The sequence below is a fragment of the Equus caballus genome, chromosome 20 (genome assembly GCF_041296265.1).
Source record: "Equus caballus isolate H_3958 breed thoroughbred chromosome 20, TB-T2T, whole genome shotgun sequence".
NCBI lineage: Eukaryota > Metazoa > Chordata > Mammalia > Perissodactyla > Equidae > Equus > Equus caballus.
Genome location: NC_091703.1, coordinates 36,067,567 through 36,092,072, shown reverse-complemented (window position 1 = coordinate 36,092,072; position 24,506 = coordinate 36,067,567). Strand labels below are relative to the sequence as shown.

At 40.2% G+C, this 24,506-nt stretch overlaps 1 protein-coding gene and 1 long non-coding RNA gene across 5 annotated transcripts in view; one reads left to right on the top strand and one right to left on the bottom strand.

Annotated features, from left to right (window-relative positions):
* Window positions 1–24,506, top strand: part of BTNL2 (butyrophilin like 2) — a 54,127-nt gene that overhangs the window by 3,286 nt on the left and 26,335 nt on the right. Inside the window, exon 1 of one of the 4 annotated variants that reach the window (XM_023624684.2) lies at window positions 21,757–22,337. The exons of 2 other annotated variants lie outside the window; for them this stretch is intronic. The gene's annotated coding sequence lies outside the window, so the exon portion shown is untranslated. Of the gene's footprint in view, window positions 1–21,756; window positions 22,338–24,506 lie in introns of those variants that run through there. One more of the 4 variants, XM_070245388.1, reaches the window with a different exon arrangement.
* On the bottom strand, window positions 247–2,792 carry LOC138919636 (uncharacterized). Its single transcript, XR_011430004.1, has 2 exons — window positions 2,741–2,792; window positions 247–386 (listed from the first exon to the last, which is right to left on the bottom strand). It is a non-coding gene; the product is annotated as an uncharacterized lncRNA (long non-coding RNA).

Genomic DNA, 24,506 nt, shown 5'->3' with positions numbered 1-24,506 from the left:
AAATATGCTTTGCTGAAACTTTTTATAAGGAATCTCAGATTGAACTTTAAAGGCCTCTTGAGGCCAGGAAATTCAGACCAAGAACTTGTCATCAGATTCTGCCTGCAATACCTACAGATTTTGGTGAATTCCTCTTTTCATGAGGTCCCAAAAATATTGAGGTTGTTTGTACCCGCCAGAGGGAGTAACATTCTTTAGTCTACCTTACCAGGTTACTGGGAATTCATAATGAAGGTACCAGGCCAATATTTCCAAGTGGCTTTATTTCAGAGAGTTAACCTTTGTTCCTCAAAAGCTGTCTTGTTATGTCCGAGTCTGTATGTTTCTCTCAGATATGACATTCCAGTCAAAGCTTTGGTAATATAACCAGTGTTTCCAATTCTGTGCTGTTATAAGAAGAACAGATTCTTATTGAACTTATGCAAGCAACTATATAGGCATGAAAATAAGAATACTTACTCACTAAGAATTTCCAAATTCTGGAGGGATCAGGTAGAGAGAAAAAGATAAATGTTTCAATTTTGTTTATAAATGTATAATTTTAGCAAATTACTGTAAGTCATAGCTGAGAGAAGAAAAGAAAAATTTCCTTAAATCTGAGAAAACAAAACATTTAAAAAATCAGCAGTATTTTAAACAATGTCATAAAAATTATAATCATCTCTGTTAGTTCACTTAGTTTTATGTAACCAACTCTTGCTCTTCTGATGGCAGTTTCGTGAGGCCATCAGGTTTTCTGTTACAGCTCTGTAATTTTTTGTCCAGCTCAGTTTTATAATCTGAAAGTTTATCAGAAACCTGCATTCTAGAGTAAGTGCTAGAGTCCTTTTCATGAATTTCTCTGAAGATGAAACATATTTGCAAAAACATCAGAATAAAACAACTGTCTGTAAGTAATAAAATACTTAAAAATGGCAATTGACAAAGAAACTTGGCTATTTTTGGTGATGCATAACATTCCAATACAACAACCAGAATTATGGCTGACATTCAGGAGAGATCAAAATTTTAGTAACGTCATACAATTTTTAAACATTTATATTAATAACATTTACCCATATAATATTATATGTCCCCCTGAAGCAATGTTTAATTATCTCTTTAACCATGGTGACAGTTAAAGAACTTTAGGGGAATGTAGCAAATTAAATAGCTGTAAGAAAAACCTTAGCATCAGTGATTAAGGACCTGATAAAAACAATATAGGAAATTTATTTTGACAACATATAAAATCCTTATCCTTCTGGTAGACTACTCAAAGAAAAAAACTTTTATAATCTGTTTTACCAAGAGTAGATTAAAAGCTCAGGAAAATTATCTGTTTGTAAGAAAGAGAAGACCTAGTTTTAATTTTGTACTAGTTTACTTTTGACATATAAATTTATTTATTTAATTAAATTTATTTTAATTTTAACCAACTTGACCATGTACAAAACTCCTCAGGGTTTTACTTTCATAAACCTTTTGTCACTTAATTTTTATATTTAGAATTTGTCCCAGGTTTCCTTTCTTCCCTTCTAGTACTTTAGGACAGATCTATCTTTTTTTTTAACCCAACAAAGAAAAATACTTTTATTTTTTATACCTTCTTACTGAAAACATACATTTTCCTTTCCTTGAATACAAAGATTTTTTCCTTATTAATTTTTAGTAGTTTTAATTACATATATCAATTAGAATTTTTAACCCTTAGAAACCTTAATTTCTATGTAAAAACCAAGTAAGCATTTACAAACTTTTCTTTACATTAGCATTCTGTGGCTTGACAAATTTACAAATACCTTTTATAATTTTTAGAAACATGTTACTTTATAGTAATAAAACACGTGTGTATATTAATAGACCCAAACACTTTCTAGTTTCTCTGTAATAAGAAGCCAAAGGTAGATAAACTTAGACATGTTCAGCAATAATGTTTGAGTGTTCGACCCTATCTGAAAATGACCCAGATATTCAACAGATGTTGTCATTTAACTTAGCAAAAGTTCTAAGTTCTAAGTTACCAAAAAGATTTTGGGAGTTGTTTTTTTAAGTACACAGACCATAAAACATAATTATTGTACTGAAAAACTTTTACCCATTTTTATCTACTTAAATTATTTGTTCCCAACAATTAGGTTTAGATTACTCACAAAAACTTTGTGTGACATTAAGGCAGTTAGCTATTATCTTAAGTTGTTTTAAGTACATACATCATAACACATAATTATTGTTAAAAAGTTTTTCTAAAAACCTTTATCTTTTTACATCTATTTAGTTTACATGATCTCAACAATTATATTTATATCATCTCTAAAAATCTCATGAGACATTAAACAAAATCAGCTATTTTCTAAGTTATTACTCTTGCTGACAAATTTTGTAACAAATATGACATGAGCTCGTTTGCCCAGTGAACCCAGACTGCATGTCTGCATTATATTTAATGCTGATAACTGGGGACTTGCCTGTTTTAAATCAAACTAGCAAACTTAAACAGGCTTTTATTCACCAAAGATCATTTTATCTCATGTTAAATAACTTTGTCTTTTAGAAGTTTCTGTATATTAATCAGAGGTTGTATTCCATTGTGATAGATTTTGAATCCTCTCTTTTAAGTGTGACACTTAAAGTGGACTTATCTGAAACAGAGGTTCCCCAGAATGGCCATTACAACGTCAAATGGTCTTAAAGGTTTACTTATTTTCACTTGTTTAATTTTAGATCAAAAATTTTGGGGGAGTTTAAGGGTGAATCTCACCGAGAGAAGAGAGAAGAGAGAGAAGCAGCAGATTTGGCTTTGGCCTCTGGCGTGTTTAATTATTTAATTATTTTCTCTTAAAGAGGCAGTAAAGTATTTCAGATTTTATTTAGAAACCTCAAAAGGCTAAAATAGGCTTCCTGTTGTTGTAGTTGTCTTTTTCCATTTGCATACATCAGTTTGGGTAAACTGAAATTGCCCCATTTTGGCCATTTTAAAGTGAGATCTCTTTTAGCATGTTTAATTAACATCGCCTGAAGGATGGATGTATATGCTCTTACAATATCAGGCAGGAGAAATATTCCCCAGTGAGACATAATGTTTATCCCCACAAAATAATCTATAATACAATTGGGCAAAAGAGATGTAATCATTTTACATAAGGGCCATTTACATATACCAATTTTTACAAACCTTTATCTTAATTTTTCCAACTTTTATACTTTTAATTGTAATTTATATTAGAATTTCATTAACAAGTTTTGGTATTACAATATTGGGTAGGGAAAGCATTCCAAGCTAGACATAAAATTTATTCCAAAGAGAACTTCCAGGCAAAGTTGACATAACCTCTTTATATAATATTAGCTTAAACACTTTAATCTTTATAATCTTATTGGCCTGAGCAGCCTAACTGTTGCCCCAAACAATTGTTGGTAGGTATCTCACTCTGATTTTTGCCTCCTGATCTTTCAAAATTTTTCAAATTGGGCTGACTAGAACAGGTCTCTCTGATGTTCTTTAATGTTGGGGGGCCAATATATATATGTATATTATGTATATACTAAATGTATAGCTAAATATTTTTATCCTATAAGTTTTGTGACTCTTCCCTTTCTTATTTTTCTTTGTTTACTTACTGTTTTCATAAGCATCTGTAAGACCACAAGAAGAAGCCTAGACCCCAAGTTTGATTACATTTTTAAGACTAGTCATGGTACTTTCATTTTAATTTGGTGCTTTCGTAGGTACCAATAAAACAGCTGTTTATGATGAGAGCTCTCCAAAAATTTTCCAACTTAAGAACCCATTGTTTGGCCATTTTCTCTCCAGAGTTTAAAGAATATTGTGGTCAGGCAGTGTTACAAAAGAAAATCATCCCTTTTTAGACATTGGCTTATGACTATAATTAGGCCATCTACTCAGAATTAGCCCCAATGTGCTCTGCTTGAGGATAGACAGCATGTTTCCCATTCCAATACGCAGAGACAGACAGACACACAGATCCAGACACAGAAAAGCCAGACACCAGTGAATCAGTTCCCCAATTTGGGATAGAAAGTCTTACGATTCTTCCCACTTTGAAGGCACACCCACATGGCCCCTCTTGCGAACAGAAAGCACCCCTGATGGCCCCTCCATGAATGGAAAGGACCCCAGATGTTCTCATCATGAATGGAAGGGACCCCAGAGGAGGGGAAGGAAGTTCATGGGTGTCTCTGAGGTGACTCACCCTTTCAGATGGAGTCCGTTGACTCATTAGAATGAAGAACAAAGAAAAAAACACAAATCTAGAGCCTGTTTCCTTTCCGTAAGAAAATGTGCCTAGGGTCAGTGGTGCTAGACCAGAAGGAAAGTACTGGGGACAGTCCTCAGGGCAAATCCCCTAGGCAGCTGCTGGACTTCTTCCCAAGAAATCCCTGTTGGCCTGTGGCCACGGAGCCACAGGCATGGGCCTCCTGGCTGGCTCACCAGATTGTTACTGCCTACCAACAAAGGTTCTTTACCTGCCACACGAGAAGGGCCAATTAAAAACTGGAATGCCAGGCTTATGGCAAGGAAAGGATTTTTATTTTGGGTGATACCAACTGGGGGATGAGAATGAGTCCTCAAATTTGTCTCATTTCCCCGAAAGAGGGGAAGCGAGGGGTTTTAAAGGTTTGTGAGGAATGTGTCTGCTTGTAGAGAGGCAGGGGAGTCATTGGCCTTGCTGGTCAGAGCTTTCCTACCAGCCTGCATTCAGCCTTGGGATGTTGCGTGCAGGGAGGAAGAGGAGATAATAAGGAATCCAGGTGGGCGACCTTGGCGGTTTGTCACCGTGGCAGATATTAGATTCTGGAGCCAGGGAGCCAGAGAGTAAGCAGGGAAAGAGTGGTTTGGTTTTAACCCCATGTATGCTGGGTTTAATGTAGGGGAAATGATATCAAGGCTGGCATCGATACCAACCTCCTTTCATCCCTAGTTAACAGCATGTTTATCAGAATATGACTATCTGCCTCTGACAGATGAAAGGTGGCAAAAATAGAAGAGAACATGTCAGTCATCTGTTGGAGGTCCTCCCAGTCGGGTGGGTTGTTATCTTTCTAGTTAACAGATCAGAGGTGGGGAAGGGATTATGTATCCATGTGAAATCTGCAGGTTGTCCTTCAGCATTAACTCCTTTTGGATATTGCCTTAAGGCAAATTGCCCAACCTGGGTGGTGGTCCCCTGGCCAAATTTTGTCACCTGTCTGGTCTGGGAGGGTAAAACCCAGCTGGCTGGCCCTGTGTCCTTTTCAGCATTTCCTTCATAAGATGCTGGGGTCTCAGCTCCCATGGCTGAAGTTCCCTCTGGGGGCTGAGGTGCTGGAGGGGCAGTGGCATCTGCTTGTGCTTGTGCTATGGGGGTTTGAATGATTGTCATATCTTCTTTATCCTTTTGAGTTCCCTGTAAAACTGGTCCCTTTTCTCCTTTGGTTCTTTGTATCATAAGGAAATCTTGTCCCTCCCTTTTCTTATCCTGATATAACAGCATAAAAGTCTGGACATGTGGGATCTCATCATTTTTACCAGCTCATTTACAGAATAATCCTAGCTGTAAGATGGTCTAACAATTCCGTGAGCTGTTAATTGGTCACTCAGCTGACCCTAGGGAATATTGTGTCCAGGCGGTGTTGCAATAAAACATCATCTTTTCTTTAGTTATTGGCTCATGCTATAATCAGACCAATTATTCAAAATTTGCCCCAAGGGGCTTTTTTGGGGAACTGATGGTGTGCTTCCCATTGTTATTTCGCAAAGTTGATGCGTCCCACATGTACACAAAGACACAGAAATACAAACAAGCACCAGATAAACCAGACACCAGTGAACTAGTCCCCAGATTTCAGGTACAGTTCTACAACTATTCCCACTCCAAAAGTGTGCCCAGATGGCCCTACTGTAAATGGAAAGACCCCAGATGGAGGAGAAGGTGGTTCTCAGGTGTCCTTGAGGTGACTTACCTTATTCCTGATTGAGCCATGGACTCACCAAATGTAGCCGTTTCCCTCTTTACCACAGTCAGGGCAAGGAGGAAGCCAGTGTTGGTATGGGAACAGGAAAGGCAAATCTCCGAGACAAAATGGCTTCAGCAGCTGCTAGGGACTTACTCATCAGCCTGCCCTTCCAAGATCCACTAGCTACGAGTAGGACTTATAGTCCCATCTGGGCCACAAATCTGTAATTGCCAAAAGGGATCTTCTACTTGCTGCAAAGACAAGCCAACAGTCAAGAGACGAGGTGGTAGGAAAGAAAGTTTCTTTTTATTACAGCTTGCTAGCAAAGCGGGGAAGATGGTAGACTAAAGTCCTAAGGAATCATCTTAAAACTGCAAAATCTTGAAGCACTTATAGAGAGCAAATGGCCTGAAGGGAGGGAGGAGCTCAGAATGTTGACCATCTGGTGTTGTAGTCCTTGAGACTTCAGAGCATCTCTTTCTCTCATCACCAGTGACAGATACCAGCAGAGAGCTTTTTCCCTGAAGGTCTCTACATCCCTGGGGAAACTGAAAGAACACAGTTATTGCCTTATCAGAGTAGGGAGGTCTACGTATAAGCCAAGGCTATGAAAATAGCAAAGCATGTGTATTTCTCACAAGCAGGTGTGTACCTATCAGGGCTATGTGCAAACTAAAACATTGCTGACAAGGAAAAGCGGGGGATGTCTTGTGGATCAGGGTCATTTATAGTCCTAACATGGTTCCCCTTTATAAGATGACTTCCCTTATACGAACCTATGTTAACCATTGGCTGTATTTATCTTAGCTATTTAATTGGTGCTAACAATGCCACACCTGTGTGCCCAGTGAGTGCTGTCACTCTCCTATGGCCTGATGTAATTTGGGTCCGCTCTGCTAGTGGGTATGGAATCGCTGGAGGAATAGCTGTGTCCTGGACTGTGTCTGGTACTGTGGGAGGCAGTCCGTGGGGCCTTGGAGCAGGCATGTAATTTTGACAAGGAGTCTGCAATGTTGTTGTAATGTGCTTCCGGTATTTGTTGGTGCATGTGCAGAGATATGAGTGACCTATTGGCATGTGTCAGTTGGCTTTTTCTTTCTAAATGGAGACACTCCAGATAGGCTTTCCTTGCATCATGAAATTATCCTTTTGTCCAGACCAGACTGTGAGCCCATTGGCTACCGTGTAGGAGTCAGGAAAAATGTGTGTCCTTAGAAGTCTTATTTTTATGGCCTGCTTTTCGACCAGCTACACTGCCACCAATTCTGCCAGTTGAGCTGAACCAGGAGAGCCCTCCTCGATTAGGGATGATACACTGCAGCCTTCCTGCAGGCTTCAGTGTTCAATAGTCTGAGGAGTCTGAGGAGGCTTCTTGCCTCTTGACTGCTGTTGGCTTACTCATTGGATTCACCAAAGAGTGAGTGCTTGTGCTCTGGCTGCCGCTGTGTCATGTTATGTCTCTCATGTGCTGCCATGACATTCTAACCTAAACTGTAAGAGGACCTTGAAGGCACAGGCCTGTATGCTGCACCTCATTTAGTCTTAGATTGACAGTTTCTGTAATTCCCTAGTTGGCACTTTACCTTGGACGGCTTGGTCCGCTGCGCCAAATCTGGCTTCCCTCATTCAGCACACCTAGATTCTCAGCAAATGACCCCAGGGATGATTAGGACAATTGACTAACTTACAAGGGAAATGTTTCATCTCAAAGGGAGCAAGGAGAGGATTCCTCCAATGAGACTGTGTTGGGGGCAAATCTGACCCAACAGAACCGAAGTCAGCAGTGAGCACTCAGACTCCCTGCTGGAGTCTCTCCTCCCCATAAGAGATTAAGTGATTAAGTCTAGAGGGCATCCTTGATGAAGGATCTAGGCTTTGGTCCCAGTGAGCTATAGGGATCTGCTGGTGATGCGGCTTGGGGAGCTCTTCTCCTTAAAATGTTCTTTCAAAGGCAAATCTTGTTGCTGCCTTGCTACTGTTGCAATTTGTTCCCCAGTTTAATGGGATCCCATCCTTGGAAACTAATGGCTTAATGTTTAATGAAAAAGGAAAAGGGGAATCTTATGGACTGAAGGTTTGTATCCCTCCAAATTCATATATTGAACCCTAACCCCCAATGTGATGGCATTTGGAGGTAGGATGTTTGGGAGGTTTAGGTTTAGATAAGGTTATGAGGGAGGGGCCCTCATGATGGGATTAGTGCCCCTATAAGAAGCAGAACTGACACCAGAGCTACTCTCTCTGACATGTGAGGACACAGTCAGAAAGTGGTCATCTTCAAGTCAGGAAGCTGGATCTCAACAGGAACCGAATCTGCCAGTACCTTGATCTTGGACTTCTCAGCCTCCAGAACCATGAGAAATAAACTTTCATGTCCCTGATAGATCCCAGATAACCGGGTTAGTTTAAAGACATAATGGTCTTCTCAAACAATTCCCTTTCAAATTTCAGACCAACAGACAAATCCCTAAATGAGTCTCTATCTTTCCCTAGGCCTTAACCCATCTTTATAAATTTTCTATCTTATCTCTATCCCAGGAGGGCTGGAGGTGAGATCAAGAATGCATACTCTCCTGGAACCCATTAACCTTAGATTGCTCTGTCTGCCAGGCAGCTGCTCATCTGATTTAGAACCCATTTAAACCCAAACTCCACCAAAACCCAAAACCTGTCAAGTGTAGCTGCATATCATCCTGGTGACTGTTGATCCTATTATTACTGGTCTGGTTGCTTTCATTGGTTTACAATTCAGAGCCCCATACCCTCCAAATAAGTCATTGTTTCAGCCAAATATAGCAAATGCTAAGATCCACCTCAACTTGAGCGCGTACACACTTAAAAAGGATATCCCAAGTCCCACATCTCAAAGACATTACCCTGGCCCAAAAGCTCACTTCTGGAGATGACATCACCTCAGAAAATGTCACCAAGTCAAGACTCACTGCCACGGGAAATCACTTCACCTCAGACACTAAAACCTCTGCCTAGCACTGTCCATGGTCTGCCTCTCTTAAGGCAAAATTGGATGAAGGACAATTTTGATTTTCTTCCTTTGATATTAGAGATTCTATTATGTTTCTGAGCTTGCTGTCTGCTTACACCATGATCCTAGTATATTTCTTGCTCTCTGCCCAAATAGACACCCCCACAGTCCCATGCCTAAAGGGAAATCTGGTAGCGGTTACTACTATCTGTGCCATTCCGAAATGAAGATTATTGCTTTGCCCAAGAGGCGCTTGCCTCGTATCAGTCAACCTCTTGTGCCCCTTGGAGAGAGGACCACCCAATCCTCAGTACATTCTACTACCTGCCCCCAGTTTTCCACCATTATCTCCCACCTTGCATCTCCGACCATGACCACCACAACCACTCCTTCCCCTTGATTACACACAAATACCACTAATCTTCACATAGACTTCTCAGCTCATATCCTCCAACAACATACCTGCCTGACCTGCCACCTTTACCTGAGCATATTTTTTAACACACTTCACAACTTCACCAAAATATTGTTAGAGATCCTAGAAAATTTCAAATTTGTTTTCTTGGCTAATTTCATATAAATGGAAAACCTAGCTTTGATCTGGCCTACAAGGACTTCTTATATCTCTTCTTGTGTTCCTCCATTCTACTCTCATAATAATTAATGTTTTCTATGTTTTTTGGGGGCAACTTATGCCCTAATCCACTATCATTACTCCAAAGTTTCCTTAAAACAGTCACCACTATTTTCACAAACCCACATTACTGGGGGCTGCTGCCACTAGCTGCCAGAATTAAAATGCAGTTATTTTCACCTGCCTTCTAATGGCACGTGAATGCCTCTGGTAGCAAGGGACTGTGGAAAAAGTAGTGTCCAGGCTCTCAGCCCCCTGTGATACAGAAGAGAGCACAAAAAAGAGGAAAATGCATTTATTGCCAAAAAACAATGTCTCCAATCCAAAATCTCTTGAATAATTATTCAAAAGTATATTATTCTTTTCTAACACATTCTCTATAAATTTTCTTTATTTGAGCTTTGTCTATGTATCTGATAGATTTTTAAGGGTTTTAATAACTATCATTAATTCTATTTTCAATAGAAATATTAATCCTTTAACGTTGATTACACCAGGTATAACATTATCTGATATAGCAGTTCTTGAATGTTACTAGTCAAATATTAGCCTCTTGGGTTTTCATTTATATAAACCTCAGTAAGCAAAATTAAGAATCTTACTCTTATTTTCCTCTTCAGTGTAGAATGCATTAGGTCACAGCAGGACAATTCTCCCACTGGTAACAACTAGAAAAACAAGGATGAAATTTTAAATTCACGTTGTTTTAAAGGCATCACTTAGCTAAGAAAGCGTATAGGACCAGACGAACTAGAACTCCAAAGAAGAACCACATGTAAGCTGATGCCTGGCCGTCACTTGTCCTCTTGGTGGCATTTGCTGATTGTGAGTGTGGGCTGTGAATTAGTGCTTAGCTCAGGCAGGGGTTTACTGCTGGAGAAGTGAGAAACAAGGAAGGGTTATATGAGATGTAATTAGAAAACTGAAGTGCCTTAAACACTCTGGTTTAGATATTTGTTGAATTCTGATGCTATACTGGAAGGTAAAATAAACAAACAAGATACTAGACTGACAATTTCTGAAAAGCAGTACAAAATCTCTCACTATCCAGTGGTGTTTAGGAAACAAAGATTTACCTTTGGGAGGAGTCCTAAAACAAAACAGTCAAGAAAGAAAACCTTGGGAGGAAGCAAATTGGTGGTGAGTATCTACAGCCACTTATCACCTTAGTATACTTACCAATCTTGAGTGCTTGCTAGTAGCTAAAAACCCATATCTGGCTCTGAGAGTTGCCCCTCCCATGGATTAAGAAAATAGCAGATATTTTGTCACTCCTTGTGGTATTGAAATGCCATCATTTGAGAGGTGATGTTCTCAAACACATTGCAGTCCTCTTCAAAATATTTGCTAAATTTAGGAGACGTATGGAGTAGAAGACTAAGGAGCTAAACTGAAAATTTCTGAACTTCAGTCTAAATCTCCTTCAGCTTTTCAGAATTGAGAAGATGAAGACTGTTGGGTTCTTCACTGAAAGTCTTGGAGGATCCTGCTCCAGGAACAGGAACAAACACATGTAGTTTGGGTCACACCAAATCACACCTAGGACTAACACAGCTCCATCACTTACTGAATAGAAGGGGCCAATGGCTCACCTTCTCTGCCTCACAGAGGAAAGAAGAGAAACTCAGAGGGAGAAGAAAACATTATCTGGACTGTCTACAATTCATTTACCAAAAATATCCAGTATACGATAAAAAACTACAATACACGTGAAGAAACATAAGTATTTAGCTGATAATAAAATGAAAATAATAACAGAAAGAGATTCATAGATGATAATCCCTTTTATTGGAATTAGTATAAAAGGACTTTAAAATTATTATGATTAATATGTTCAAATAAAAAGTAAAATTGGGAAAAGAGAATAGAAAGCTTCATGAGGCAATTATAAGTTTAAAAATCAATAAATTGATACTTTGGAAAACACATCTTGAATAATGACCACAGTAGGAAGATTAGACATAAAGATAGGATTAGTGAACTAGGCAAACAAGACAAAAGTTTCTTTAAAAAGAAGGCTATCCTACGACATGTGACAGCATAGCTGAACCTGGAGGACATTATGCTAAGTGAAATGTCAGTCAAAGAAGAACTAATATTGCACGATTCCACTTATATAAAGAATCTAAAATAGTCAAACTCCTAGAAACAGAGAGTGGGGTGGTGGTTGCCAGGAGCAGGGGATGGGGGGAAATGGGGAGCTGCTGTTCGACGGGTAAAAGGTTCAGTTATGCAAGACGAAGAAGTTCTCGAGATCTGCTGTACAGCGTGGTGCCCATAGTGAACAGCACTGTATTGTACACTTAAACATTGCTGAAGAGAGTAGATCTCATGGCAAGTGTTCTTATCACAAGAATAAGAAAATAAAATTAACTGGAAAAAAATTTGTCCAGAATATACAATAGTTACCAGCAAGAGGGCTATTTCAATGCAAGTTACTCCACCAATACCAGAGGCCAGAACTCTCCTTCCAGACCTTTTGATTAAGACCTGGCTAGGTCTCTGTCCCTTCAAGCAGCAGTGAAAGATTCAGCTCTGAATTTTAGTGCTTGCTGGCTCCACTCTCCAGCCTCCTTCCACAGGTAGCTTCCAGATCTGGCATAGGTAGAAAGGGAAAGACCCACTATGTGCTTGAGACAGACCCAGGCCTCAGGCAGTTCTTTGTTTCCTGAGCATGGACTTCATAGTGGAGACTTCATTCTGTCTTTGGAAATTTGGGCCTGGCTCACAGTCCTGTGCTGCTTCAGAGTCAAGAAATATCCTGTGGGGGAATCTGGCCATGAATTTGAATCCACTAAAATTTCTACCTTCTCACTGAATCCCTGTGTCACTGCCAAAATCCTACTTGTTTCCTCTTTCTCCAGCAGATCCCCTTGACTCGGTCCAAGATATGTCCTCAGCCTGAATGATGAAGCAGGAAATACTCTCTGGGTGGTGGGGGAGCAGCTGAGTGTCAGCTCACCTTGACAGGATTATCCCTTCTCTGGAATTTTATTTCATTTAGTCTATGTTGTTTCCACAGCTCTCCTTTCCCTTTAAAGTATGAATTTTGTGGATTTTTAAAAAAATTCTTTCGGCTTTTTCTAGCTGTTGTAGTGAGAGCATTGGACTAATTTGACTACACCTTAGATGGGAGTTAAAGTTCTGTTATAATTATTTTCTACAACATTTTTTCCTAGCCTTTTTGTCACTTTTTGTCTTCTTATATGCTGTATTTTTAATTGAGGCCATTGCAGAATAAAAGTGAGAGATAATTTGAGACTCCAGACAATGTCATATTTCTCCAGAGATTAGTTTTGCTTGTGTCAGGCAGTGAGGCTAAGGGCATGAACAGCCCCAAATTACCTGAATCCAATCTAGGATTTTGTTGAGTGGAATTTGGGCTTTAGTCCCTGTGAGGAATTATCTATTTCTAGTTCATTCATTTCACATTAGACTTTCAATGTTCTTAGGGAAAGTCTGCTTTTATCTTAAGGGCCCTCTCCTTTTTTTTGTGAGCCATGAATTCCAAATTTGTCCCTTTAGCCCCAGGAACATGAAAATAACCGGATGATACATTTTGTGAGAGTTTTTGTGTAATGGGAGTTGAGCCAAATGAACAAAAAAACAAATAGTAAATGCCACAGGAAAGCTGATGCAACTAATTGGACTTACTCTTGACCACGTTTCCTCTTCATATAACGAATAGCATTGTATTCTTCTCAAACTGGAGCTGGAATCCTGGGAAGCACCTTCTGCTTTGCCTTTACATTTTCTGGTCTTTTGCTGCTTATGAAAGTCATTTGTAAACATGATTGTCTCCCCTTGATCTTGGCCTTTAGCTTAGTCCTCGTTCCTGGATGATTATGGATGTAAAGGTGTGTTTGACCTCCACGGTGGAGACCTTAGCTGAGACTTTCCCTCCTCACTACCCGCCTAAGTAGTTTCCAGGCTGCCTGTATCAGACCAACAGCTCTAAGTGAGCAGATGAAGAACTCGAACCTCCACATACGTTGTGCCCTCATGCCTGATTAGTGGGCTCTTCTATACCTTGGCAATATCAGGGTTTCTACATACATGACTAGTCTAAAGAAGTGAAAAATATCAAGGAGGTACAAAATTTGGGCTATCCATTTTCTTTCTTTGTTCCAAAGATGGAATTGGGCACTTCCTTTATGATTCTGGTTCATATGGTACAGGCCGTAGCTACGTGGTGCTTGTGTTAGACAAGCATCGTCAGAAAGTTAAACACATTCAGATTTCTAGCTGTTACCAAAGATCCTCCCCTTTGAACAAAACTGCAAAGATATTTTGGTGCTCCTGAGCCCCCTCCCCCACCTTTTTTTTGTTTTTCTTTGCTTGGTTCCTTCTTTTTACTTTATACAAGTAGTTTTTTTACAGCATCATCAGTGGATAATATCTACCTCTGCTTTTCTCTTTGTTTCCCAACTCTCAGTTCTTTTATGTTGATTAGCTGTGAAACTCACATTTGTCTTCTTTAAAAAATATGAGGAGACAAATACCTGAATCTAGAGGTATTTCAGGGGCCATCCCACATGTCTTTTCTCTTGCAGACATGCTCTGCGACAGATCCATCATTAAAAATTACTCCTGAGGACACCTCAAACTGAAAAACGAAATATGTTAGCCAACCTTTTTGGTTGCAAATGACAGTAAATAAAGAAATTTCAGAAAAAATTATGTTAGCTTTATTAACTCTCACATACAGGCATAAAATGGGTGTGCACACAGTCTGAATTTCAAGAAAGACTGAAAATACATGTTTAGATGTGGCAGGTACACCCTCTCTATGGCTCCTTCCTCCATAAAGAGCTGAAATTTGTAATGTTGTGGAAAACGGCATAAGCATCTTGTTACTTCAGGAATATGATTGTAGAAAAGAGGGATTTCTTTAAAATGGTCATTTTGTTGAATGAGTGACCCTGACAGTACTGGGAAGGCAGAAATTATTGGGAAGGAAATCAAAGAAGGAGGTGAATGTGTGTAGAGACACACAGTGAGGATCAAACTAAGTCTGGAGCAGAACGTGGAATGACATGTGGGCTAAGCGCAGGGTGGGAACGGCCTGTGAGGAATGCTGTCCTTCAGGGCAGGATGGTGGGTTTCCACCAGCTCACCATGATGTGTCACTGTGGAGAGGCTGCGATGTGACCCAAGGGTGGGGGGTAGCCTGTCCCCAGCCAAGAATGGAAAGAATTGGTATAATTTTATATTGTGTCCCAAAACTGGCACCCTTATAAGAATTTCTTGGAAATCATTAAACGTGAGAATTATTTTATTTTATTCTCCATTCCCTTTCTTCCTTCTGACTCTTTTCGCTTTTCCTCCTTTTCTCCCACTCTCCGTCTCTCTCTCCCTCCTTCCCGTTCTCTCTCCTTCCTTCCTGCTTCCCTCTCTCCCTTCTTGCCTTATTTCTTTCATTCTATACATTCTTTTCTATCTCTGCTTATTTTTTTTCGTTAAAGGTCTTGTCCAGATGAGCATTATGACAGGCAGGGGGCATGTAGATGATGAGTAGAAACCAGTCAGTGAGCACAATACTGAGAGAGCTGTGATCATGCATCAGTTCAGTATAAGAAGGAAAAGGGAAGCAACCAGCTTAAATCAGGAAAAACTTTCTATAAAAAGTGAACCTTCCCTCTGCAGGACAGTGACCTCTAAGAAAAGGGCAAAGGGCTCCCAACCCGTGGCCTGCTCTTCCTTAAGCCTCCACCTCCCCCGTCACTATCTGTGAATAAACAGCAGAGGGGAAGTAACGTGAAGGACACTACAGGATGATTTTTTTTTTTTTTAAAAACTATACTTAGAACTCAATTATACAAATTAGAGTTTGTTATCATGGAATGGAAACTTTACTTTTTCTTCAGAAAAGGAGAGTTTGCCACTCACTTCCGAGGCAGGGCTCAGGTCCATCAGTGATGACTCTTCTCAGGAGCTCATGCATAGCAGCCTGGGGGTGGCACCAACTGTGGGCACAGACCACCACCTGGACAGCTGTGGGACTGAGTGGGGTCACACCTGGGGATCTCCACAGGCTCCTCTCCCCGCCATCCTTATCCTGGCCACCAGAGAATTAAAATGGCCCAAGAGTGGATGGTGCTGAGAAGTACTGAGAAGCAAATCTCTTAGAGCAATGGAAGAGAGAGCAGGCTCGAACTCACCTTAGAATCAGAAGGAACATGGAAGGGCAGGAAGGAAGAGACATGCAGTAGGGTGTGGGACAAATGGAAACTTTAGCTAAGTGGAAAAGAAAAATGCTGATCTTGAACAAGTTTTAGGTTCATGGATTGAAGAAGAAATAGAAGAGGCCTCAGAAATTACAATGTTACTGTCATATTCTAGAGTGAAAATACCTGGTTTATTTTAGGGCTGTTCCAGAACCTATTTACTGTCTCAACAAACTGTCCATGTCAGTTTCTACATCACCATCTAATCCTAACAGAAGCATTTATTCTTCAGTCTTTGTTTCTAGACTGAGGCATTAAGTGACACTTACCAGGCAGTTCTCAGTTCCAGAAACCGATCACTGATCAATATGTGAGGGGAGCTACACTCAGAGTCTAACATAGAGGAACTGTGGCCTGGAGCCCTGTGGACCCTGGAGCTGTGATGGTCATGTCAGCTGGAAGGATGTGACTCTGGACAGGGAATTAACTTTTGTTTCAGCTGTAAATCCCCATCCTGCCTTCCTCCCGCAACTTCAGCTAACTTGGATGTCTCTCCCTGCAAGCACTCGTAAAGGAAACTCGGTAACATCTGAGGCCAGTGGTGACCTTTAGTGGAGGAGCTGCAAGGGCCACGACATGGAGACCTGAAGAAACCAAGCCTCTGTCTCGGGCTCTAGCTCTCCCTGTGCTCTGTCTGAATGGATCATGACTCTGTCATTGATTGTGAATGACCACTCGTCTCACTCTCTAGATCATCAGTGTTATTGAAGGGCCCCCCAAAGTGTCAGCTTCTACACTGACACACGTAAACGGTTTACTAATGGTTCTTCCTGCTTTGATTGCTCTTCCCTCACTTTCTGATAGTCAGACCACTGTCCAAACCAAGTCTCCTTATCACCACCATTTTGCGATTCACCAAAGTGGCAGAAAGTTAGGCAGGTAGTTCCCTATATGTTCATGATTAAGTCTCATAATAAATGGATTTTTAACTACCCCATAACATTTAATATTTATATTTCTTTTGATTTGTCTCAACCTCCATCACACGGAAACACTAAATAAAACTATCGGTTTTTAAAAACAATATTTGAATGTCCTTAAGATACTATTTCTATTCTTTTTTTTTTTTTTTTTTAAAGATTTTATTTTTTCCTTTTTCTCCCCAAAGCCCCCCGGTACATAGTTGTGTATTCTTCGTTGTGGGTTCTTCTAGTTGTGGCATGTGGGACGCTGCCTCAGCGTGGTCTGATGAGCAGTGCCATGTCCGCGCCCAGGATTCGAACTAACGAAACACTGGGCCGCCTGCAGCGGAGCGCACGAACTTAACCACTCGGCCACGGGGCCAGCCCCCTATTTCTATTCTTTAGACTCTCTTATGAATTTATTTTTTTTGTAGAAAGTCACTCCTGCTGGGTATCAATGCTGCTTGTGGAATCAAGAAACTCTAACTCTTCTCTTTGCGAATTGCTTCACTTCTACCTGGATGGGTAATTTAGGTTTTCAATATGTGTGGATTTGCAGGAAACTGACTGTCTTGGAAAGCACTCATAGTGCCTGTTCTTCCAGAGCTACCCTGTCTGTGATTGTCCTGATGCTCAAGGCAGGCAGATGTGTCTTGCGGCCTCTTCCCCTAGCACAAAGCTGAGAGTTTCCTTAAAGGGCCCTCTAGACTTTCCTTAGCAAGGCTTGAGCAAAAGGGTCCTCCGTCCCTTACCTGGATTGATGCTTACCTGGGCTCTGCAGCTATCCCTGGGATTCTGGGGAAAGAGGTGGGGGATACAGCGAGCAGGGGTCTCCCGTGGAAAAGCAAGATGAGAGTTACCATCACTAACCCTTTGGGTAGGTATGGTCCATCACCTGGAGGATCTAGTATTGGGTAGGAGCTTTCATAGCTCGTGGTGTGGGTCCCTGACAGTGACCCCACATGAATGGTGGAGGTACGTTCCATCCATGTCTGCAACACATGGATCATGCACCAGTGCACTGACCATGCATTATTAAACAACCAGGCACCAGACGACACTGTCTCCATGTGTCCCTCTACTTGGTTGGTTTCAATGAGACTTCTGTTACAGTTGGATAGAGTTTCTGTCAGGCTTCTGTGAAACCAGCGTCATATGTGGGAAAATAATTCAACTTATCCAGTTTCAGCGTGGGCCGTCTTGCCATGGACAAGGCAGCAAAGTAACTGATGGTCATGGTCAACAGCTAGAGACCCACACCTGCTTATGCAGAGCCTTGTAGCTACCACTGGAGACCAGGAGGGAAAGCCAACAGTGAGAATCAGGTACTTAAACTGTAAAAAGAATCAGAGCTTCGCCTTCATGCTGGCTCCCACCTAGAGAAGGTGTAAGGGTAAGGTTTCAAGCAGGATGGATGTGCAGTGCTAGGTGGTGAGATAAGGAGTGGAGGGGAGGCGATAGGACTGCCAATGGCCCCCATCCCCACCCACCCCAAATCGGGAGTTATAAGGATGGTCCCACCAGAGGTCCAGTACACAATGTAAGAGATACTGCAGAAGAGGTAGGAACCCCAGACACATTTTCTTCTTTTGTCAAGGGTTTGGCACCTTATCGTGAGTTGCCCTGAGAGAGAGGCCTGTTCTTTGGACAGTATTCAATTTCTGGAGGCATCTCTCACCCTTGAAAATCTGAGAAGGAAGGCGGCACTACCCACAATCTCAGTAGGCCTCAAAGGGAATGGCTCTGGCAAGTTGGAGCAATATTGGTTCAAATTCAAGGTTCATAAATCTATAAAAGAGTTGACTCTAAGATTGGCTCCGACACACTAGGGTGCACGTCAGGGTTGGAGGGGGCCCCAGTACTCTCCTGACAAAGTTTTCTGCCGTACCTCTTCCTTATTTAGTTTTATTGCTCCGCAGTCTGACCACAGTGAAAGTTGCCCAAGGGGCATGCAGGGCTATTCGTTACACAACTATATGTAATAGGAAAAGACTGGAAACGGTCCAGATGTCCGTTACAAGTGACTGGCCAAACAAATACAGCCACGCAACGCAGTGCAGTGCAGCCGTTAAAAGTAACAATGAAGGAAGAAAAGAGAAGCAGAGAGGCCGCAGAGTAAAGGAGTTTTGGCCTGAGCTTTACAGCTCCTGCTAAGTGGAGCAGCAGAAGCTTCCACTGCAGGACGAAGCTGGAACTGGTCCTAGAGAAAAACAACGTGACTGAACACTGGAACAAAACATATAACTTACCATAGAGAGCTGCCTCATCTCACCAACCATTCCTGGAACTTCCCCACTGTCATCCTTTGCTTATTTAGATGTTTCTTCATGATGAAACCCTCGGAATTATTTTTCATCCCTGATTTATCTGGACCACAGAAAAATCTGACCATCACAGCAGTCATAAATAATATTCTCCCCATGTGGACATGCCCCTCCTTGGTGTGATCTTTCCTGTTTCTATACCTTCTGATTATGCTGACTACATCATGTACCAGGAATTAACTTCAAATAAACGGATTTTATTTGGACAAGAAGTGAGAATTGTGGGGCTGCTGACTTCTTCTAGGGGCGGCCACTTCTATAATTATCAGAAAGTGACTGGTTACTGTATGAGTGCAGCTCTAATGGCCTACATAACAGGCAAGGGGAGAAAGCCAATTCAGAAATATGCGCCACTCAGAAAATCTAGGTGAAAGCCATTTCAACAGCTCTATAAAAATTATTCATGTTTGTAAATTAGCTATAATTTATATGAAAATATGTAAAGTTATTCATCCATTCAATTGTTGATGGGTACTTGTTGTTTTTGATGTTTTGCTACCATGAATAAAGTTGTTATGAATTTGCAACAGTCCCTCTAGATGTACATTCAAGAGTAGGATGTTACTATGTAATGTTGACTTGTTTTGCAAAATGATTTGGCCAATTTATATTTCCCTCAGCAGTATATTGGTAGAAGCATTGTTCCATATCCTTGCCCATAACTGATATGTTTTGACATGTTTTATTGTTTTTCCAGTGTGGTCTTGACTTGCATTCCTCTGATTAGTAATGAGGAGGTTAAACAATCTGTCATGTATATGTGTCACTTTATATATCCTTGCTGCAGAATGTTTCTTTTTGCCTTTACCACTATTTTTTCCCTCAGATAAATATATTCCTTTACTAATTGATTTGTGTATATTCCTTTACTAATTGACTTGTAGGAGGTCTTTATATGATCTAGATACTAATCCTTTTTAAGGTTTAATATGTTGCAACGATCTTTGCTCAATGTACTAAAAAGTCTTCCCTCTGTAGTGGGTGGTTCCAATCAGCACACAAACATGCCACAGTATTTCCCTCCCCTAATTCCAACTCTACTAGTGAATAGTCTTTTACTCCTAATTTGCTGGGAAATACTTTAAAATATTGGCTGCCTTTCTTATTTCCATTCCATCCCATTCTTCCTTGATCCTACACAAATCAGGCTACAGTCTACATTTGTAGCTGAAATCCTTCTTGTCATTGTCATAAGTTAGTTCAATGTTGCCAAATCCAATGGTCATTTCTAAGGCATCCTCTTACTTATCATATTAGAATTATTTTTACATACTTAATCACTACTGCATAATTGATGTATTTTCTTGATTTGTCCCTAAATATCACTCTCTTGGGATTCTTGTCACACCAGAATGATTGTCACTTCTCAATCTCCTATGCCAAGTTGTCAAGTTGCCCTCATCTCCCCAACCTCTAAATGATTGGGCACTCAGGGCTCATCTCTCATTTGTTTCCTGTCTTCCTTTTCTAGAAGTTCTCATTCATGCCCATAACTAAGTACAATTTTTTGTTGAAATCTGTCTGACCTATAGCACTGGCCCTGACATGTTGCCTGTAGCGCTACAGTCTGACTTGAAACCACATTTTGAATATTCTTTATGTTCTTCTTTTTCAAGATAGTTTTGGTCATTCTGGATCCTTCGCATTTTCAGATACATTTTAGAATTGCCTATTTCTGAAAAGAAATCCCAGTGGGAATATTGACCAAAATTGTGTCAAGGAGAATTGGTATTCAACAATATTAATTCTTTCAAAACCAAACACATTACATCTCTACATATTTTTGGCATTTCATTAGTTTCTCTTATCAGCACTTTGTAGTTTTTACCATAGAGACATCACACATATTTTGGTTAAATTCATCTCTAAGTATTTAATGTTTTTATTGCAATTGTAATGGAATTACTTTTTACTTTTATATATACTATTCTGCTGCTAGTATATAGAAGTACAACTGTTTTATTGTATATTGCCATCATTAAATTCACACATTCTAGACGTTTTAATAGCTTTCTTAAGGTTTTCTATGTAAGCATATAAAATGCTTTCCAGGCTACAATGTTCACTTTTTGACAAAAGAAGTCTGAAATTGTGTGAAATCTGCTTGGCTCATATTAATTTTTTAAATAATATTATTTTGAGATATAAGGTCTACTTAATTAATTTAATGACTATTTTTAAAAATTGCCTTTCATATCTAATTTTCTGTTAAATTACAACCAGACAGTTAGTTAAATGTCTTATACGTGATCATGGAACTACATATCAACAATTGTTTCCATATTCCGGTTTAAATCATTATCAGTGGCCAGGATATCCTTTAGGGTGTGGGTTTCCTTTCTCTCTGCCAGCATCTGAAATACTCTTTGTTCTCATACGTGCCCACAAGTACATATTTCTCTGATATTGGAAACGCCTTGCCCCTAATAGAAAGCGCTCCACCTCCTGCTGGCTCAAGCCCCCATGCCTCAGGACACTCAGTGAAGGATGAGCTATCCCTTTCGTTCCACCCCATGCACCTCCCCCTCCTTGAAGATTTTCTTGACTTCCTCATTAGTCAATGAATTATTATAATTTTAGTGCCTCTATTCTCGCCTCTTAAAACTGTAAATGCCCTTGAGATCTGGATTTCTAATTTTTTTGTCGTTGCTTCCTTAAGAGTTCCTGGTAACAAAACAGGATAACAATGAATTAAGGTAATGATGCAACCTCTCTCTCAATAAAATTTCCTTTTTCCTTTCACCCGCTCCTCAGTCTTTATGTCTATGTCTCTCTCTCCCACCCTCGTCCCCATCTCCAGAGAGGTTCAGTCACGGACTTCTAGGGCCCCCCATGAGATTGAAGCATATTCAGCAGCGGCAATTTTCTTCTCGCTGCCCCAATTCCGCGGGCTTGAAACTGAGTTTACCACAAAAACTAAAAGCACAATTTAAGAAAAGAAGAGATTGGAAGTTAAGATCTGGCACGTTTTAGGACACGACTCTCAGTCCTTTCTCATCACACTGAAGTCACTGGTGCCTCCGGGAAACTCCCGGGCACGTTCTTGGATAAACCTGCCATCTACTGGTCACTCGAGGAACTGCAATAGCCCTCTTGGGAACGGCGTCAAGAGGACCGAGGATATGAACCAAGTATAGCAGAATATTTTGGTGCGAATGCAGGAGGCTTGATAGGTGGTGTGCTTTTCTTTAACATTTTCTCTCAACATTCGGAAGGTTCTCCTATTTCCAGTGTGAGACATGCATGGCTATCTCTGCGAGTGCGTTCTCTGGGGTCCTGAGAGGACTGTGAAGGTTTTAACACACATTCTGTGGTCCTCCTAATTCCCAGGTGAGGCATCTGTGTTCGTGTGAATTTTACCAATGTTTAAATCTCTTCCCAGGAACTTCACTTCTACAGGCTGAAACCTGTAGCGGAATATATAATTTTATTTTCAAAATATATCAAAAAATGTATATATAATTTTATTTTCAAAAAATCGTGGATGATAATTAGTAATTGTTTTTACATTTTTGTAACTTTTGCATAAAAGTAAATTTAAAAGTACATTTTAGAAAATTTAAAAATTTGAGAGGAACTGGTTTGTCAGACACGTTTTGGATGTGACAGCACAAAGAGCTCTTCAGCTCAGACTGTAGGCTGTCAGAACCAGGATCACACCAGTCCCCCATCCGAATGTTTGGGTATTGCAAGTACTGCTATTCAGAAATTCTACTGCCTTTTTCCTTTGGACTGATTTCTGGTGGAAAATATATAATATGAGGCGATTTTGCTAAGAAAGCTGGGTCTGGATGAGGGACCAGGGGCAATAACAGTTACCCTATTCTTGTGGCATGTACTTTAGAAATCATGGTCTTCTTCATTCTCTGCTCAACGTCTTCTCAGTCCATAGGATCTCACTTTGTCGCTGATTCTTTATCTTCCTTGGCCAGATGGCAATACTGTACTTCCCTTCGATTTGAAGAAATATCGTCATTGTCCTAAGCCCTGGAAATCTCAGGGGGGAAGCCCAACTTCATGTCCATTTGCTTTTGTCATCTACTGGCTGTGGGAGTCACGAATGTGGATCGCACGACTGCAGCATTTGGAGGAAGAAACTGAGTGAATCAGGTCTTAAAAAGGCCTCGAAGGCCGGAGGGTGAGCGTGTCTCTGCTGCCCTCTGGTGACCGTGTATGTGCATGACTCTCCCTGCCTTTGTGTCTCCCTTGTGCCTTCTCTGGGATCCTTGTTCTTCCCGTCTGCTCAGTGCTACAGCATTTGTCTCTCTTACACTAACATGTCTCTACAGAAAATGGACATTCATAATTCATAGCATAACTCAGGACACAGTTCTTATTTCAAAACTGGTAGACTCTTGAGAACATGTATGTAAGGGCTTTTTGAGAGGCACAAAAATTTACTATTTATTTATTTACTTATTTTTTAATCAGATGTTTCTCATTTGTTTATTATTTTATTGAAGCATACTAGACATACAATATAATATTAGTTTCAGGTGTACAACATAGAAGTTCAACTTTTATGTACATTACAAAATGATCACTAGGACAAGTGTAGTCACCATACAAAGTTATTACAATATTGTTGACTATATTCCCTATGCTGTACATTACATCCTTGTGACTTATTTATTTTATAACTGGAAGTTTGTACCTCTTAGTCTCCTTCACTTATTTGCCCATCTCCTCACTCCCTGCCCCTCTGGTGACCACCAGTTTATTCTTTGTATCCATGAGTTTGATTCTCTTTTGTCTTTTAGACTCCACATGTAAGTGAGATCATATTGTTTTTCTTTCTCTGACATTTTACTTAGCATAATATCCTCTAGGTCCATTCATTTTGCCACAGATGACAAGATTTTATTCTTTTTATGGCTGAGTAATATTCCATTATGTGTGTGTGTGCGTGCGTGTGTGTGTATACCACACCTTCTTTATCCATTCATCTATCAATGGACACTTAGGTTGCTTCCATATCTTGGCTACTGTGAATAATGCTACAAAGAACATAGGAGTACATTTATCTTTTCCAATTAGTGTTTTTGTTTTCTTTGAATAAATACCCAGAAGTGGAATTGCTGGGTCATGTGGTAGTTCTACTTTTAATTCTTTAAGGAACCTCCATACTGTTTTCCATAGTAGGTGCACCAATTTACATTCCCACTGACAGTGTACGAGGGTTCCCTTTTCTCCACATCCTCCCCAATATTTGTTATTTGTTGTCTTTTTGACAATACCCATTCTGACATGTGAGAGGTGATATCTCATTTTGGTTTTGATTTGCATTTCCCTGATGGTTAGTGACATTCAACCTCTTCATATGTCTGTTGGCCATCTGTATGTCTTCTTTGAAAAAATGTCTATTCAGGTCCTCTGCCCTTTTTTTAATTGAATTGTTTGTTTTTCTGATATTGAGTTGTGTGAGTTCTTCATATATTTTGGATATTAACCCCTTATCGGACATATCATTTGCAAATATATTCTCCCATTCAGCAGGCT